The sequence below is a fragment of the Triticum aestivum genome, chromosome 6A, assembly GCF_018294505.1.
Source record: "Triticum aestivum cultivar Chinese Spring chromosome 6A, IWGSC CS RefSeq v2.1, whole genome shotgun sequence".
NCBI classification, from domain to species: Eukaryota; Viridiplantae; Streptophyta; class Magnoliopsida; order Poales; family Poaceae; genus Triticum; species Triticum aestivum.
The window spans coordinates 19715397-19732383 of record NC_057809.1 but is presented as its reverse complement, the minus strand read 5'-3'; positions in this window follow the sequence as shown (position 1 = coordinate 19732383).

Here is a 16987-nt window from a genome sequence, read left to right as displayed (position 1 = left end):
GAAGGGAACGGCAGTACCACTATGCTACAGACTTTTGACATAAGCTCGACAAACAGATCTCTCTTACTACTTTTGGGGAGTGCATACGTGCTCCGGTGAATGTCAATGTCAAAAGGTTACAACATGTAGCCAAAAAATCCGAATGCACATCATATACGGGAGCCAGAAGACATAAAGGCGATTTTTTTTGCAACAAGTTGCCATACCACGATTCCTACTCTATCTCCGAGATGAGTAGCAGAGGTGTCCGAAGGTACAGGAGCCTAAGACATATCACGACAGATTGGCCATGTAGACAACCGGCATCACGATGTCGATAGTATCAGTTATGGCAGTTCATGAGCGTGCCAAGGACTTCTCGTATACTGATGGTGGGTCGGTGTGTGCGACGATCTTGTCCACCTTGGTATCTTAGCTACAAGAATCTAGCCGTGGATGAGATAGATCGTTGAGAGCTTCCTGACACCTCCCATGCTTAAGATAGAGTAGTTGACACGAGCTAAGAGATGTAACATGTTGTTTGGGAGAGGAGGAGAGTTGTATGTGTGTGAAACACTTGACTAGTGGCAGGGAAAAGGCAGTATATATGACATCTATAGAGATAAGGATGTGTATCGTCTCCCTTATATATTGGGCACTAAGGGAGCCAAGTGGCTGGATAAATCTTTCATCAATAAAGATAGATAGATTGGATAATGTCGAACATGTGCGTCAGCGCAAACCATCTTGAGAATTAAATGCCTAAGATTTCAATGTTGATAGAAAAGATAGAATACAATACGTAACTAATGTGTAGTATGGGAGGCGCCTGGCCTGATGAATCTTTCATAATAGTAATCAAGGATGAAATAAAATGAGTCTAGACAAACATGGTCGGTCTAGAGTATTGACAAGTAGTTTTTTTCTTCCCATGCAAATGCAAGTTCACAATGCTGTCTAGATGGTTCCGATGGATCAGCCTAAGGCCACCCTCGAAATGCTGAAGAGATTCATGCAAACTCAAGGAGGCGGTTCTGGAAGAGGAGCCATCGACGACGTTCTACACCGTGATATGAACATCACCAACTCTAAAAAAGGAAAAAAAACTTGCTAGGTTGCCTGCACGCGTTGCTATTGCGGTCTCAATGAGTGTTTGTCTGTAGATTCCTATTTTCCTTCCATGTGTCCTCTTTCTTTTTCCTTTAACGTTTTAGCTAGATATGTATAGCCCTAAGAACAACAACGTTGGCCCTGAAAATGTAACTGCACAATGTATGCTTGATGGTGATGATGGATGGCACCATGGGGGGCGATGTTTCAGAGCCTTGCCTGATGTTTTAATCATGTCCATGTGTGTGTGTCGTCTCTTAGTTTGGCCCGGTGGCTAGTTGCTGTAATGAACAGACCTGCTCGTTTCTCTTAATGAAAATCCGAAGGGGAGACCTTTTGCAAACAAAAAAGTCCATGTGTGTGTATCTCACTTTCTCGCATTGATTTGGCAAAAGAAATACTTATGGATTTTAATTCGTCTTGGAAAGGACCATCGTGTTTGGTTTTCTTGTGCAATCTATTGCATATCCGCGTGATTATTGACGGAGATTATTGACGGTGAATTGCACGCAAAGGCTCATCGCCCCCTTCTTCCAAGCAAAATGCAAACCAGTGAATCGATGTTGTAGCCCCTTGCGGCGTTGTACTGGCTCTCTTGCCACTCCTTCTATGTTTTTTTAACACAGTACAGACGCAAGCGCTCATACATACGCGCATACGCTCAGCCCTATGAACGCACACACGCACACCCTACACCTTTGAGCACCTTTGAAAGACTGTTGCATATCATCTTGAGATTTATGAAGTCATCATAGGCGCCTCGTCGCCGACGGGAACGTCACCTCCCACTGAAACCGCATCGCCGGAAATCCTGAAATAAATTTAGGAATAATGCGATCACCAGGACTTGAACCCTAGTGGGTTGAGGAAACCATTGTCCCTCTTACTATCCAATACTTCTTTCCATGATGTATCCTTGAGAAAAAAATGAATCGATGTTCAGAACTTCACAAAAAAGTGGTCCTCTAATTTGCCAACAAAGGTTAATACCGGCTTTATACAATGTTATCCAAGCGAGATGAGAACACATGAAGTAATGGAACTGTTGTGACATGAAAAAATTGTAAGTTTGTATTGCATGAAGAGGGAAATACACTGGCATGCAAATAAAATTTAAGCCCCCGGCGAGGATCAAACTGATGACCTTTCCCTTACGAAGGAAACACACTGCCACTATGCTATGGAGGCTTTGGAGATTGACATTAATCTTGTTAAGATATTAATAGTATCACTCTTAGCAATGGGGCCCCTCATGAATGAATGTGAAAAGGTTACAGCATGTGTGCCGAAAAATTCTAAGCGCGGACGCAAGTTGGAATACATAAAGGTGGGTTGATTTCCCTATGAGTTGTGACCAATCAAAGTACTACTACTGTTCATGTGATTGTTACTACCTAGAGGCTAGAGCAGATTTTTTGTTTCTCTCTTCACTTCTCAGCATGCAGATGGATTTAGTTTAGTTTATAAAGTTTCACAACACGATAGTCCACTATTTTGATCCACTCAAAAAGAAATTCAAATGTTCGAAGAAAAAAAATGGTCCTGCTCAAGTGGCTCATGAACCCAGAGACACCATTAACCAGCAAGGGAGCAGCGTGCTAGCTGTAGACGTGTTCTCGCCAGGACGCAGATGCCATTCACATCCTCTCGATCATGCACCAAAATACTATGTATAAAGATCAATAACCTGTGTCAGATGAACAGGCACCAACCATGTAGATTTATAGCATAAGGAGAACTAGCAATTGCTGCATTTTTTTTTGTTCACATCCTACTGAGCTTGAGAATCCCACGATTCCTACACTATCCTTGAAACGAGTGGCAACTATCTTTGCAGCTATAGGTTCCTTCGCCATATCCACAACAGAATGACCACGTAAGTAAAGCGAGCCTCGATGTCAAAAGTAACAGTCAAGGCAGTACATGAGAGCGCCAAGGACAAGACAATAATCACAGGCGAGTCGACGAGCCATATCAAATCGTTTATAGATGGCTGGTGGGCATGTGTGGCTATCTTAGCTACCTCGGCATGTTAGCTACGAGAATCTGGTCGTGGATGAGATAGATTGTTGGGAGCTTCCTGACACATCCCATGCTTAGGATAGAGTAATTGGTAAGCCAAAAACATGAGGAGGAGATGTAACATGTTGTTTGGGCGAGGAGGAGGGTTCTATGTGTGCGGAAGACTTGACTGGTGGCACGGGAAGAGGAAGTATATATATGGCATCTACAGAGCTAAGGATGTGTATCATCGCTCTTGTACAATGGGTATTAAGGGAGGAAGGTGGCGGGATAAATTATTTCTTGATACAGATAGATAGATCAGATAATGTCGAATGTGTACATCAGCACAAACCATTTTATTGATAATTAAATGCCCAAGACTTCAATCTTGATTGAAAAGATACACTACAGTCCACAGATATGGAATATGGGAGGCAGTTGGCCGGATGATTTCATAAACAAATCATAAATAAAGTAGCTTGGGTAATGATGAATGGTGGTACTTCAGCACAAACCATCTTAGGGGCCCAAAATTCTGTCTTGATAGAAACGGTAAGGTAAAATATTTAAACAATAATTGAGAATAACACGAATGAATGTTAGCACAAATAATGTTTATATAGTTAATACTTTTGATACGGTTTTCCTCTCCCACATGAGCCAGACACTACTACAAAAATCATATAGACGAGCCGCCAAAAACCCTCCAGTGACGGGTAGGACATCCGGCAGTCAGCAACTTCCAATTAGTAGTGATTCATCGTGTAGTTGAGGGGAATAGTACGGAAAGTGAAAGGAAACATCCAACACAATTGTGATGCTTGCCATTTAAAAGAAAAAATGGAGGCATGACCACATAGAGTACAATTCTTTTTGATATTTGTGTAACTACTTAAATAGTAATCAAGGATAAACAAAAATGAGTCTAGATACACATGGTCCATCTAGGTTACAGTGGGAGTAGTCTTTTTCTGCCCATGCGGATGCAGGTTCACAATGGTGGCCACATGGTTCTGATGGATTAGCCAAAGGCCGCCCTCAAAATGCCGAGGAGATTCACAGAAGGGAAACTCAAGGAGGTGGTTCCGGAAGAGGAGCCATCGACTACTTTCTACGCCATGATGTGAACAACACCGAATCTGAAAAAGGAAAAAAACTAACTAGTTTGCTTGCACACGTTGCCATTGCGGTCTCAAGGAGTGTCTGTCTATAGCTTCCCGTTTTCCATGCATGTGCCCAACTTTTTACCTTACCGTTTAAGCTGGATATGTATAGCCCTAATAATAACAACGTTGGCCCTGAAATGTAACTGCATGATGTATGCTTGATGGTCATGATGGATGGCGATGTTTTGGAGCCTTGCCTGGTGTTTTAATCATATCCGTGCATGTGTCTCTCTCTTTCTCGCTTTGATCTGAAAATAAAATATTTTTGGATTTTAATCTGTCTTTGAAAGGACCACCGTGTTTGATTTTCTTATGCAATCTGCTGCATGATCTGCATGATTACTGACGCCGGATTACACATAAAGGCTCATCGATCCCTTCTTCCAAACACAATGCAAACCAGTGAATCGATGTTGTAGCTGCTTGCATCGTTATACTGGCTCACTTGCCCGGAAATTTCCAGGGGAACAAAGGTGCAGGAGCACGCACCTGCCCAGCCCTCCTCGGCCACCTGATTGCCTCATGATTCGTAAAGTCATTGTATCTCTCAGGAGCGAACACCAAATTTTAAGTTTTAGTTTCTGAAACATACGATTTTGACGTTCGCAGTTTCCGAAAACTTGCGATTTTGTCGTTCACTCGCACCAAGTTTTAGATTCGACTTTGCGGTTTCTAAATCTCATGAGTTTGTCGTTCGCTCGCTTACAGTTGAAACTTAACAACTGTTAGTATTGGATGCCGATGAAGATGAAAACAGACAGGTGGGAAAATAAAGTTGAAGCCCCCGATGGGGATTGAACTCACGGTACCAAGGGAAGGCGCTACCACTATGCTATGGAGGATTTGAAGAGGGTTGCTAATATTTTTAGGACGATTAGTATATTAGTAGTATCACTCTTAGCAATCGGGACTCCCATGAATGATTGTGGAAATCTTATAGTATGTGTACCAAAAAACTAGGAACGCGGACATAAGTTAGAATACAAAAGGGCAATTTCTTTTTGACATGAGTTGGGACCAATTAAAGTACTATTGTTCATGCGGATGTTAGGGTATCTCCAACGCTGACCCGCAAATGGACATGGTCCACGGATATGATGTGGGAGAGAGCCATCCAACGTTATCTATAAATTAATCCCATTGGAAGGAGAGTGAGTAGAGGGGGATCATGTATGTGGTGAGATATTGCGGTGTGGTTTCCGGTTGGGAGGAGAGAGAGGAGAGGGGAACTCTTGCATATAAAGAGAGAGAGAAAAGAGAGAAGGACCACGCGGAGGCTTTGTGTTGGTCAAATGCATGTCCAGACTCCCGCAAAGCTCCTCCACGTTTGTTGCTAGGATACCAGAATCCGTACGTCCGAACTATTAAGCAGGCATGTAAGAGTCCTTTTTTTTAGAACGACTGTAACAGTCCCTGTTGGATGGCAAAAGTGGTCCAGACACTACAATCCGGACACATAGTGAAGGGACAAGGGTCCGCTTTCGAGATACCCTTACTACCTAGAGGCTAGAGCAGATTTTTGTTTCTCTCTTCACTTCACAACATGCAGATGGCTTTAATTTAGTTTTTAAAGTTTCACGGGACTGAACACCGACTGTGCGACTTCTAGCATAAGGATAAGTACTTAAGTCGCAATTGATGCATATTTTTATTCCCATCCTACAAAGCTGCACAATCCAACGAACACGTAGCAACAATCTCTACAGCTACAGATTCTCCTAAGCCATATGATTCGGGACTGATCCACCCTGTAGGCAGAAGAGCCCTGATGTCCAAAGTAACAGCCAGGGCAGTACATGAGCGTGCCAAGGACAAGACAACAATCGCAGATGAGTCTACGAGTAATATCAGATCGTATACAGATGGACTTGAATATCCCGGCATGTTAGCTACGGGAATCTGGTCTTGGATGAGATAGATCCTTGGGAACTTCCTGACATCTCCCATGCTGAGGATAGAGAAATTGGTAACCGAGGAAATGTAACATGCTGTATGGACGAGAAGGAGAGTTGGTACTTGAGTGGAACATTGACTGGTGGCACGGGAAGAGGAAGTATATATGGTAGGGAATCTACATACAGATCTAAGGATGTGTATCATCTCTCTTATACTTCTCAAAATAAGTGACTCAACTTTGTACTAAGTTTAGTATAAAGTTGAGTCATTTATTTTGGGACGGAGGGAGTAGTCAGCAAGGGAGGCAGATGGCGGTACACATCTATCATTAATAAAGATAGATAGATTGGATAATGTCAAAAGTGTACGTCAGCACAACCATCTTATTGACAATTAAATACACCACAATGTGTAAATAATGTGTAGAATGGGAGGTAGGTGACCGGATGAATCTTTCCTTAAAAAATCATAAATAAAAATAGATTGAGTAATGATGAATGATGGTAGATGAGCACAAAACATCTTAAGGGCCCAAGATTTCATGTTGATAGAAAATTACTAAATTATATAAATAATAATTTCGAATAACATAAATGAATGCTAGCGCACAAAATGTCTATGTAATTAATACTTTGATATATTTTCCTCTCCCCGATGAGCCAGATACTACAACAAAAAATCGTGTAGACGAGCGCCAAAACCCTTCTGGTGAAGGGTAGGACATGCATCAGTCAGTGACTTCCGATCAATAGTAAGTCACCATGTGTTTGAGGAGAATAGTTTGAAAAAGTGAAAGGAAACATCGATTATTGCCATTTAGAAGAGAAACTGGAGGCATGACCACATAGTATACAATCCTTTTTGCTACCAATTTGTGTTACTACTTTACAAAGGAATGAGTTTGCAATGATCATATTGTGTTCACATATAGGTACTTCTAAAGTTCTAATGGCCATGGCAAACTTTTAGGCAGTCCACAGTAATAGAGAAGTGGGAAGACCATTTCTTTACCATATACAAGACACAAAAACATCACAAAACTGCAAGCGTCACCTTATAGATTAATATAATATGATGTGCAAGGGACCTTACAAAGCCAATGTATTAACATAACCATTATTACAATAATCTGCCCATAGATGACAAATCACGCACCAGAACTCATAAATGAAGAATATGTGTAAGCAACATGAACATGTATATTGCTCTTATTTATTACTCTATCTTGCTCAAAGCTTGTAATCCATCGGAATACACGAGCTAGCACAGGTGTATGTGTACAAACAGAATATGGAAACAAAAACGAAAGGATACTACAAAGTAAATTATGTAATTAGAATTAAGCTAATGGTAGTTTCTTCAATCTTTTGTAGTAAATCAGTACGTGCACACTTCAGCACATTCTTCATGGCTCATCATGCTAGCACAGTTGTAGAAAAGCAACGCAAAATCAGTAAACAAATGTAAAGCAAGCTATCACATAGAAGGTGGTGGTGGATTGATGATGATGATGAGGCTGGATACATTAGTCAAGGATGAGGGACAAATCTCTTAAAATAAAGGATGTGGACCTATTGTGGTCTTCAATCATGGTTATTGGGTTAAGAGTGTGTGTTATTTTTTTTCTCCTGTTGCAACGCACGGGCTGTTTTGCTAGTATTACAAATAGAAGTCCAAAAATAAATGAAATCATCCAAAAAAATATGCTTGCCATTAAAAAAACCAGAGGCACAATCATATGGATTATAATAGTTGTGACTAATTAAAGCACTACTGTTCATGTTAGATGTTAGGGCAACTCCAATGGACTCATCAAAACAGACACACGAAATGTCAGTGACAGGTCCAAACGTGTCCGTGAACAATGATAGGGGTACCATGCATCTGGAGTCACCAAATGCCCGCCCCGTTCCAAACTGATCTTCAAAAACGGACGAAATTCATACTAAAACATCCTTGGGTTGATGATCGACCGCGGAGTCTGGCTTGTGCCGCCGGCCTTGCGGCTTGAACCGGGCCAACTATACGACTTGGCCAGCCTCAAATTGAGAGTTGGTCGCTAATCCAGCGGTGATGGAGAGAGGAAGCACCCATGCATGTGTGAGGTCGGGGACCGTGAGGACCCAGACTTTGCACCACTTCTAGCACGCTGTCCTGATGGCTGCCGTCACGGTGAAGGACGAGCCACTACCGTGGTAATAGACGAGGAGATCGCATGTGTTGGCTATCGTTAGCGAGCGCGGCTCCTCTTTCTTCATGATTGCCGGGCCCAGGCGCCACTGGCTCCAAGAGTGCCTATGGGGCGGTGACTGCAGCGATATCTCCCTACAACAATGAGACGGCTCCACGACGGGATGGCGGCTCCTCCATGAGGCGGTGTCTGATTGTGACATCGCGATTGATGGGGTTGATTGCTCGTCCTTGATCTGGCGTCTAATTTTGACGCACAAGTTATGCGGGGCGGCAGCTTACCGCGGTCGTTTGGGGACTGCTCGAGCAACAACTCCGTCTATCGCGCAACACTTGTCATCCGTCCTTGTGGCCTCGACGAGGACGGGAGGCTGCTGCTGCTCATAGTCACCAGACGAACGACTCATGTTTTACGAAGGAGGGAGGAGTGGACGCCAACGGGCCTAGAGGCCGTCGGCGGCGGCACAATGATTCGGAGCTCCTATCGGACTTTCCCATCACTGCGGTGTGCGAATGAGAGGAGAGGAGCGGCGACATGGCGATGTAGGTTTTCTCGGCAGCGGCAGGCTAGCTTAAACAGCCGCAGTAGACGGACCGGCCCAACTTCAATGTGGCTAGCGGCCGGAGTGGATTTCTCGATCGCCACACAAATGTGAATGCCGCACCGGTTAGACCGCATCAATGCGGTACGCGGCAGCCAGTGTTCTGTCATTTCCACTCTGACTGTCATGAATTCAGCGTGGAGAGCCGAGTGACGGTTCGAAACCAAGCGGATGGAGGGGTTTTGGCTGAGTCCGTGTTGTTGTACGATGTGTACGTGGTGGACGTATGGACTCTCCCAAACCATCCTTATTTTGGTTTTGGTTTGTGGGATTTTGGACGTTCGGACTGGTCCTGATAATTTTGGTGACACGTGTTGCATGACCGAAGGCTGTCCAGACTGTCTGGTTCGGACATTTTGTGGCACCTAGTTATTGATCCGTGTAGGAAGCGCTATGTGATGGTAACATAATATGTTACTCCAAACACCTCTCTCCTCATTAACTAGGTGCCACATAAGCAAACTTGTCTTGGGATGTGTTATGTTACTAGCTAAGTTACTCCCACTATGACTAGCCTTACTGCGCGCGGGAGGGAAAAATCCTCCCAACTCCCGCGTCCACGCCCGCGACCGCCGCTGCTAGTCGCCCCCGTCGCCGGCGGCCGCCCCGTCGACCTCCCACGCGCAACGACAACGTCGTTCATGGGGAATATTCCGTTATAAGGGTTGGGTTTGAGGGTTCTAATCTTTGCCCCTGTTTTTCAACCCGTAAAAGTGCACAAAAAGATCATTTTTAGACCCTTAAAACGCTAGTGAGCATTTAAGGATTTGAGGGTTCTACTAATAATGCTCTAACATCACCTCACATGCCGTTGCAACAAATGGAGGTTGTCGCCGCCCGTGCCGCCACATCCCATAGAGGCCGACATCGCCCCTATGCCTTCCCGGCTGGCCGGCGATGACTCATTAGCATGACCCTCCTGGCGAAGAGCCCTATAACATGGACGAGATGACACATGGAACTCCACCTGCGCCGAGGCTTTCATGTTCACCGCTGGCTCAAATTGCGAGCTGCAAGAGTGTCCCACGATCATCGGCGATTAGCGTTGCCCAACTCCACATGGGAGGTCCTCGTGACCTTCTTGCCGTCCTCACCCATCTAGACGTCCAGACGGATGGACTCCGGCGATCCGACTTTTCGGTCGCCATGTGCATGCAGGCCCTATGTGCCTGGCATGAACACTCTGATGCACACGTTCATCTCTTCCCGACTCTGGCTCAAATTGCGAGCTGCAAGAGTGTCCCACCATCCTTCTTGGGTATTTGCTGCCCTGTGAAGCTCATGTGACGCTCAGCACATGCTGCTACTGCCCAAGTGCACCTGGCCCCGTGGAGGGGACGAGTCTGACGGAGGCAAACCCCCGTGGCAGCCGACGGAAGAGGGTTGGTGGGTGGGGAAGGTCGGAGGCGCGAGAGCACCAATCCGGTTTTACTGGATCGGGAGGTTCATTCTTTTTTTCCATCATTCGACGTCCTCTCTCTGAGATGTTACTGTCTAGAGCACATTTTTCTCTCATATTTACTTCTCAACGTGCAGATGTATTTCAATTCACTCGAAACAGAAAACTCAAATGTTTAAAGGAAAAAAAACGGTCCTGCTCATGGCTTAGGAACACGGAGACAAACATGAACAGGAGCGTGCTGGACCTGGACGTGTTCTCGTTACTCGTTAGCTAGGGCGCCACACCAGCACTCGCATCGTCTTTCGTGCAACACGCAACATTGCTACAGCTATTTATCATCCCATATCAGAGGAACACACACACACACACACACACACACACACAGCTCGTAATTGCTGCATTTTTCTACATATATACAGTGACGCCTTTTCCCAGTGTTCCTACGCTATCCCTGTAACGAGCGGCACCTACTTCTACAGCTACAGGAACCTGAGAAATATCCGTGACACAACTGCCATGTAGACAACCAGCTTCAGAATGCCGATAGTAATGGTCAGGGCAGTAAATTAGCACGCCAAGGACCAGTCAGCAATCACAAACGAGTCGATGAAGCATGAGAACTCATATCTATATATAGATGGTGGGCGTGTGCGACGGTCTTTTCTACTTCAGTATGTCAGCTACGAGAATCAGGTCGGGGATGAGATAGATCGTTGGGAGCTTCCTGGTACCTCCCATGCTTAGGATAGAGTAATTGGCAAGCCAAGAACCATGAGGAGGAGATGTAACATGTTGTATGGGTGAGGAGGAGATTGTATGTGAACGGAACACTTGACTAGTAGCATGGAAAGAGGAAGTATATATGGCATCTACAGAGCTAAGGATAGGATAGGTATTATCTCTCTTTTATAATGGAAAGTAAGGGATGCAGGTGGCGGGATGAAGCTTTCATAAATAAAGATTGGGGGATTGAATAATGTCGATGATGGTACGTCAGCACAAACCATCCTAAATGTACAACATTTCAATGTTGGTACCAAAGATACGCTAAGATATGTAAATAATGACCTCGAATAGCATAAATGAATGCTAGCAGTTAATACTTTGATATGATTTATATTACTCTCTCATGGGCAGTCAGACTCTACTACAGAAATCATGTAGCAAGCACCAAAACCCCTTCGATGAGGTCTAGGACATCCGTCAGTCACTGACTTCATCTAGTGTATTGTGTAGAAGGGTTTGAAAAGTGAAAGGAAACATCCAACAATTATGGTGCTTCCATTCAAAAGAAAAATAAAAAGAAGGTACCACCGCATGGCGTACAATACCTTTTGCTATTGTCTTACTACTTTTGAATGTGAGATGGATTATGTTCAGAATGACAGTCCATTATTTCAATCTGCTCGAAAAGAAATTTGAAAGTGCAAAGAAAAGAATGGCTATGCCCATGTGGCCTACGAGCATCTTGAAAATGCGGAATTCTGAAGTATTCAGAGACGATGATGAATATGCATGTATCCTTTGTCATTCAGAAAACTGCTAAGGATGCTCTCATCTGGTCAAACAGATGTAAAGATCGCAAGCAATTGTTTTTCGATTGGGGCATGACGCTACCCCGACTAGAACTAGGATTGTAATTTTTTTTTCGTTCTTTTCTTGTCGCATAACTCCATCCCATATGAAATTAAGTCTGAGTTTTCATTTAAAATTAATAAAATGGTTCAGGGCGAGGCTTTGCCCGCTGTAGATCACTCAAAAAGAAAAACAAGAGAGCAACATGCTGGACGTGTTTGTGTCAGGACGAACATGCCACTGGCATCCTCTCAATCGCGAGGGAGGCAGCATTGCAATAACTGTCCATATTACTAGACGAGGCAATCGATGTATAAATCAAGGGGGGAAAAACCATCGGCACGCCGATGCGCACCAGCGTGGAATAGGTGTAGCTGAAGCGTGTGACGCACCTTCGGCTCTTCTTGCGCCATCTCAGCCACCCTGCACAAAGACAGCGTGTCGTGTGCAGTAGACCGCACGGCCATGTATAAAGATCAATCAGTCTGCATCAGAAGAACAAACACCACTATTTAGAATCAGGCCGTCCGAAATTACTTGTCAGAGAAATGAGTGTATCTAGATGTATTTTAGTTTTAAATATATTCATTTTCATTCATTTATGAGACAAGTAATTACGGACGGAGGGAGTAACTTCTACATTTACTAAGCTTCTCGGTCCCATGATTCCTATTCTACCCTTACCTCTATAGCTAAAGAAACTGAAGCCATATCTGCTTCAATTCCTCAATGTAGGAAAAGGGAGCCAGAATGTCTACGGTAACGGTCAGCGAAGTACATGAGCGCGCCAAGGACCAGACAACAACCACATACTAGCCGATGATGCGTGTCAACTCATATATAGATGGCGAGTGAGCGTGCACAATGGTCCTGTCTACCTCAGCTTGTTAGTTACGAGAATCCGGTCATGGATGAGATAGATCATTGGAATCTTCCAGACACCTTCCATGCTTATGAGAGTGTAATCGGTAAGCCAAGAACACAAGAAGGAAATGTAACATCTTTGTTTGGGTGAGGAGGAGAGTTGTTTGTGAGTGGAACAAATGACTGGTGGCACGGAAAGAGGAAGTTTATATGGCATCTACAGAGCTAAGGATGTGTGTCATCTCTCTTATATAATGGGCAGTAAGGGAGGTACTTGGCGGGATTGGATAATGTCGAATGTGTACGTCAGCACAAACCATCTTACTAATAACTAAATGCCCATAATTTCAATGTTTATAGAAAGATATACAACTACAACATGTAAATAATGTGTAGTATGGAAGGGAGGTGGCCGGATGAATCTTTTATAAAAAATCATAAATAAAGATAGATTGGTTAATGATGAATGGTGCATCTTACTAATAACTAAATGCCCATAATTTCAATGTTTATAGAAAGATATACAACTACAACATGTAAATAATGTGTAGTATGGAAGGGAGGTGGCCGGATGAATCTGTTTTAAAAAAGCCATAAATAAAGATAGATTGGTTAATGATAAATGGTGGTACGTGAGCACAAACCGTCATAGGGGCCCAAGATTTCATGTTGATAGAAAAATGCGGTAAAGTATTTTATATTAATAATAGCGAATAACATAAATGAATACTAGCACACAAAACTTCTATGTAGTTAATATTTCAATATAGTTTTTCTCTCCCGCATGAGCAACACTACAAAAATCATGTAGATGAGCACCAAAAACCCTCTGGTCACGGGTAGGACATCTGCCAGTCAGCGACTTCCGATCAGTAGTGAGTCATGGCGTATTTGAGAAGAGTAGTCTGGAAAGTGAAAGGAAACATCCAACAATTGTGATGCTTGCCATCTAAAAAGAGAAAAATATGAAGCATGGCCACATATTGCACAATACTTTTTGATATTTGTGTTACTACATTAAATGAATGAATTTTGCAATGGTCAAATTGTGTGCGCATATAGTCACTTCTAATGATCATGGCAAATTTATAGACAGTTCACAGTAACAGAGAAGTGGGAAACCATTTCCTAACCATATACAAGGACACAAAAACATCATGGAAATGCAAGCGCCCGCCAGATAAGGGAACACACTACCACTATGCTACGTAGGCTCCGATGGATGATACAAATCTTTCCCAGGTATTAACAATAAGATAATCCTTACCAATCAGGAAAGCATGCGTGCTCCCACGAAGGAATGTCAAAAGGTGACAGCATGTGCCAAAAACTCTAAATGAAGATCTCATACACGAGTTAGAAGACATAAAGGCAATTTTTTCCCATGAGTTGTGACTAATTAAGTACTATGGTTCATGTGAGATGTTACTACATATAGGGTAGAGCGGATTTTCATCTATTTTCACTTCTCAACATGCAGATGAGTTTAATTTAATTTCAAAATTTTACAACACGAAGATTCATTATTTTGATCGGCTCAAAGAAAATCAAAAGATCAAACGAAAAAAATGGTCCTCCTCATGTGACTTGGAACATGCAGTCACCACGAACCAGCAAGGGAGAAGCATGATGGACCTCACATGCCACTGGCATAGTCTCCGATTGCGGAGTAGGCAGCATTTGCTATAATTATCCATATTACTAGACGAGAGTGATAATCCACAAGTATAGGGGATCGCAACAGTTTTCGAGGATAAAGTATTCAACCCAAAATTATTGATTCGACACAAGGGGAGCCAAAGAATACTCTCAAGTATTAGCAGCTGAGTTGTCAATTCAACCACACCTGGAAACTTAATATCTGCAGCAAAGTATTTAGTAGCAAAGTAATATGATAGTAGTGGTAACGGTAGCAAAAGATAACGGTAGTAAAAGTAATGTTTTTGGTATTTTGTAGTGATGATAGCAATATCAACGGGAAAGTAAATAAGCGAAGAAACAATATGTGGAAAGCTCGTAGGCAATGGATCGGTGATAGAGAATTATGCCGGATGCGGTTCATCATGTAACAGTCATAACCTAGGGTGACTCGGAACTAGCTCAAGTTCATTGATATCATGCAGGCATGTATTCCGAATATAGTCATACGTGCTTATGAAAAAGAACTTGCATGACATCTTTTGTCCTACCCTCCCGTGGCAGCGGGGTCCTTACAGAAACTAAGGGATATTAAGGCCTCCTTTTAATAGAGTACCGGAATAAAGCATTAACACTTAGTGAATACATGAACTCCTTAAACTACGGTCATCACCGGTAAGTATCCTGATTATTGTCACTTCGGGGTTAACGAGTCATAACACATAATAGGTGACTATAGACTTGCAAGATAGGATCAAGAACACTCATATATTGATGAAAACATAATGGGTTCAGATATGAAATCATGGCACTCGGGCCCTAGTGACAAGCATTAAGCATAGTAAAGTCATAGCAACATCAATCTCAGAACATAGTGGATACTAGGGATCAAACCCTAACAAAACTAACTCGATTACATGATAGATCCCATCTAACCCATCACCGTCCAGCAGGCCTACGATGGAATTACCCACGCACGGCGGTGAGCATCATGAAATTGATGATAGAGGATGGTTGATGATGACGATGGTGATGGATTCCCCTCGCCGGAGCCCCGAACGGACTCCAGATCAGCCCTCCCGAGAGGTTTTAGGGTTTGGCGGCGGCTCCGTATCGTAAAACACGATGAATTCTTCTTTCTGATTTTTTCTCCCTGAAACACAATATATGGGGTTGGAGTTGGAGTCAGAGAGGCACCGGGGGGCACGAGGTAGGGGGGCGCGCCCCCACCCTCGTGGACAGGTGGTGGCCCCCCTGGCCTTCATCTCTTGGAGGTATTTTTCATATTTTCCAAAAAGTTGCTCCGTGAAGTTTCAGGTCATTCCGAGAACGTTTGTTTCTGCACATAAATAACACCATGGTAATTCTGCTGAAAACAGCGTCGGTCCGGGTTAGTTCCATTCAAATCATGCAAGTTAGAGTCCAAAACAAGGGCAAAAGTGTTTGGAAAAGTAGATACGACGGAGACATATCAACTCCCCCAAGCTTGCCTTTGCTTGTCCTCAAGCAATTAAGTTGACAAACTGAAAGTGATAAAGAAAAACTTCTACAAACTCTGTTTGCTCTTATTTTTGTAAATATGTAAAGCCAACATTCAAGTTTTCAGCAAAGATTATAACTAACCACACTCGCAATAACGCTTAGGTCTCAAATATACTCATATCAATAGCATAATCAACTAGCGAGCAATAATAATAAATCTCGGATGACAACACTTTCTCAAAACAATCATAATATGATATAACAAGATGGTATCTCGCTAGCCCTTTCTGAAACTGCAAAACATAAATGCAGAGCACCTTTAAAGATCAAGGACTGACTAGACATTGTAATTCATGGTAAAAGAGATCTCGTCAAGTCATACTCAATGTAAACTAACAATAATGAATGCGAATGACAGCGGTATTCTCCAACTGATGCTTTTTAATAAGAGGATGATGACTCAGGATAAAAGTAAATAGATAGACCCTTCACAGAGGGAAGCAGAGATTTGTAGAGGTGCCAGAGCTCGGTTTTAAAACAGAGATGAATAATATTTTGAGCGGTATACTTTCATTGTCAACATAACAACCAAGAGATGGCGATATCTTCCATGCTACACACATTATAGGCGGTTCCCAAACAGAATGGTAAAGTTTATACCCCCCTCCATCAACAAGCATCAATCCATGGTTTGCTCGAAACAACGAGTGCCTCCAACTAACAAGAGTCCCAGGGGAAGTTTTGTTTGCAATTATTTTGATTTAGTTTGCATAAAGCATGGGACTGGGCATCTCGGTGACCAGCCATTTATCTCGTGAGTGAGGAGCGGAGTCCACTCCCTTGAGAATAACCCGTCTAACATGGAAGATACAGACAGCCCTAGTTGATACATGAGCTATTCGAGCATACAAAAATGATTTTTATTTGAAGGTGTAGAGTTTGGCACATACAAATTTACTTAGAACGGCAGGTAGATACCGTATATAGGTAGGTATAGTGGACTCATGTGGAATAACTTTAGGGCTTAAGGGATTGGATGCACAAGCAGCATTCCCGCTTAGTATAGGTGAAGGCTAGCA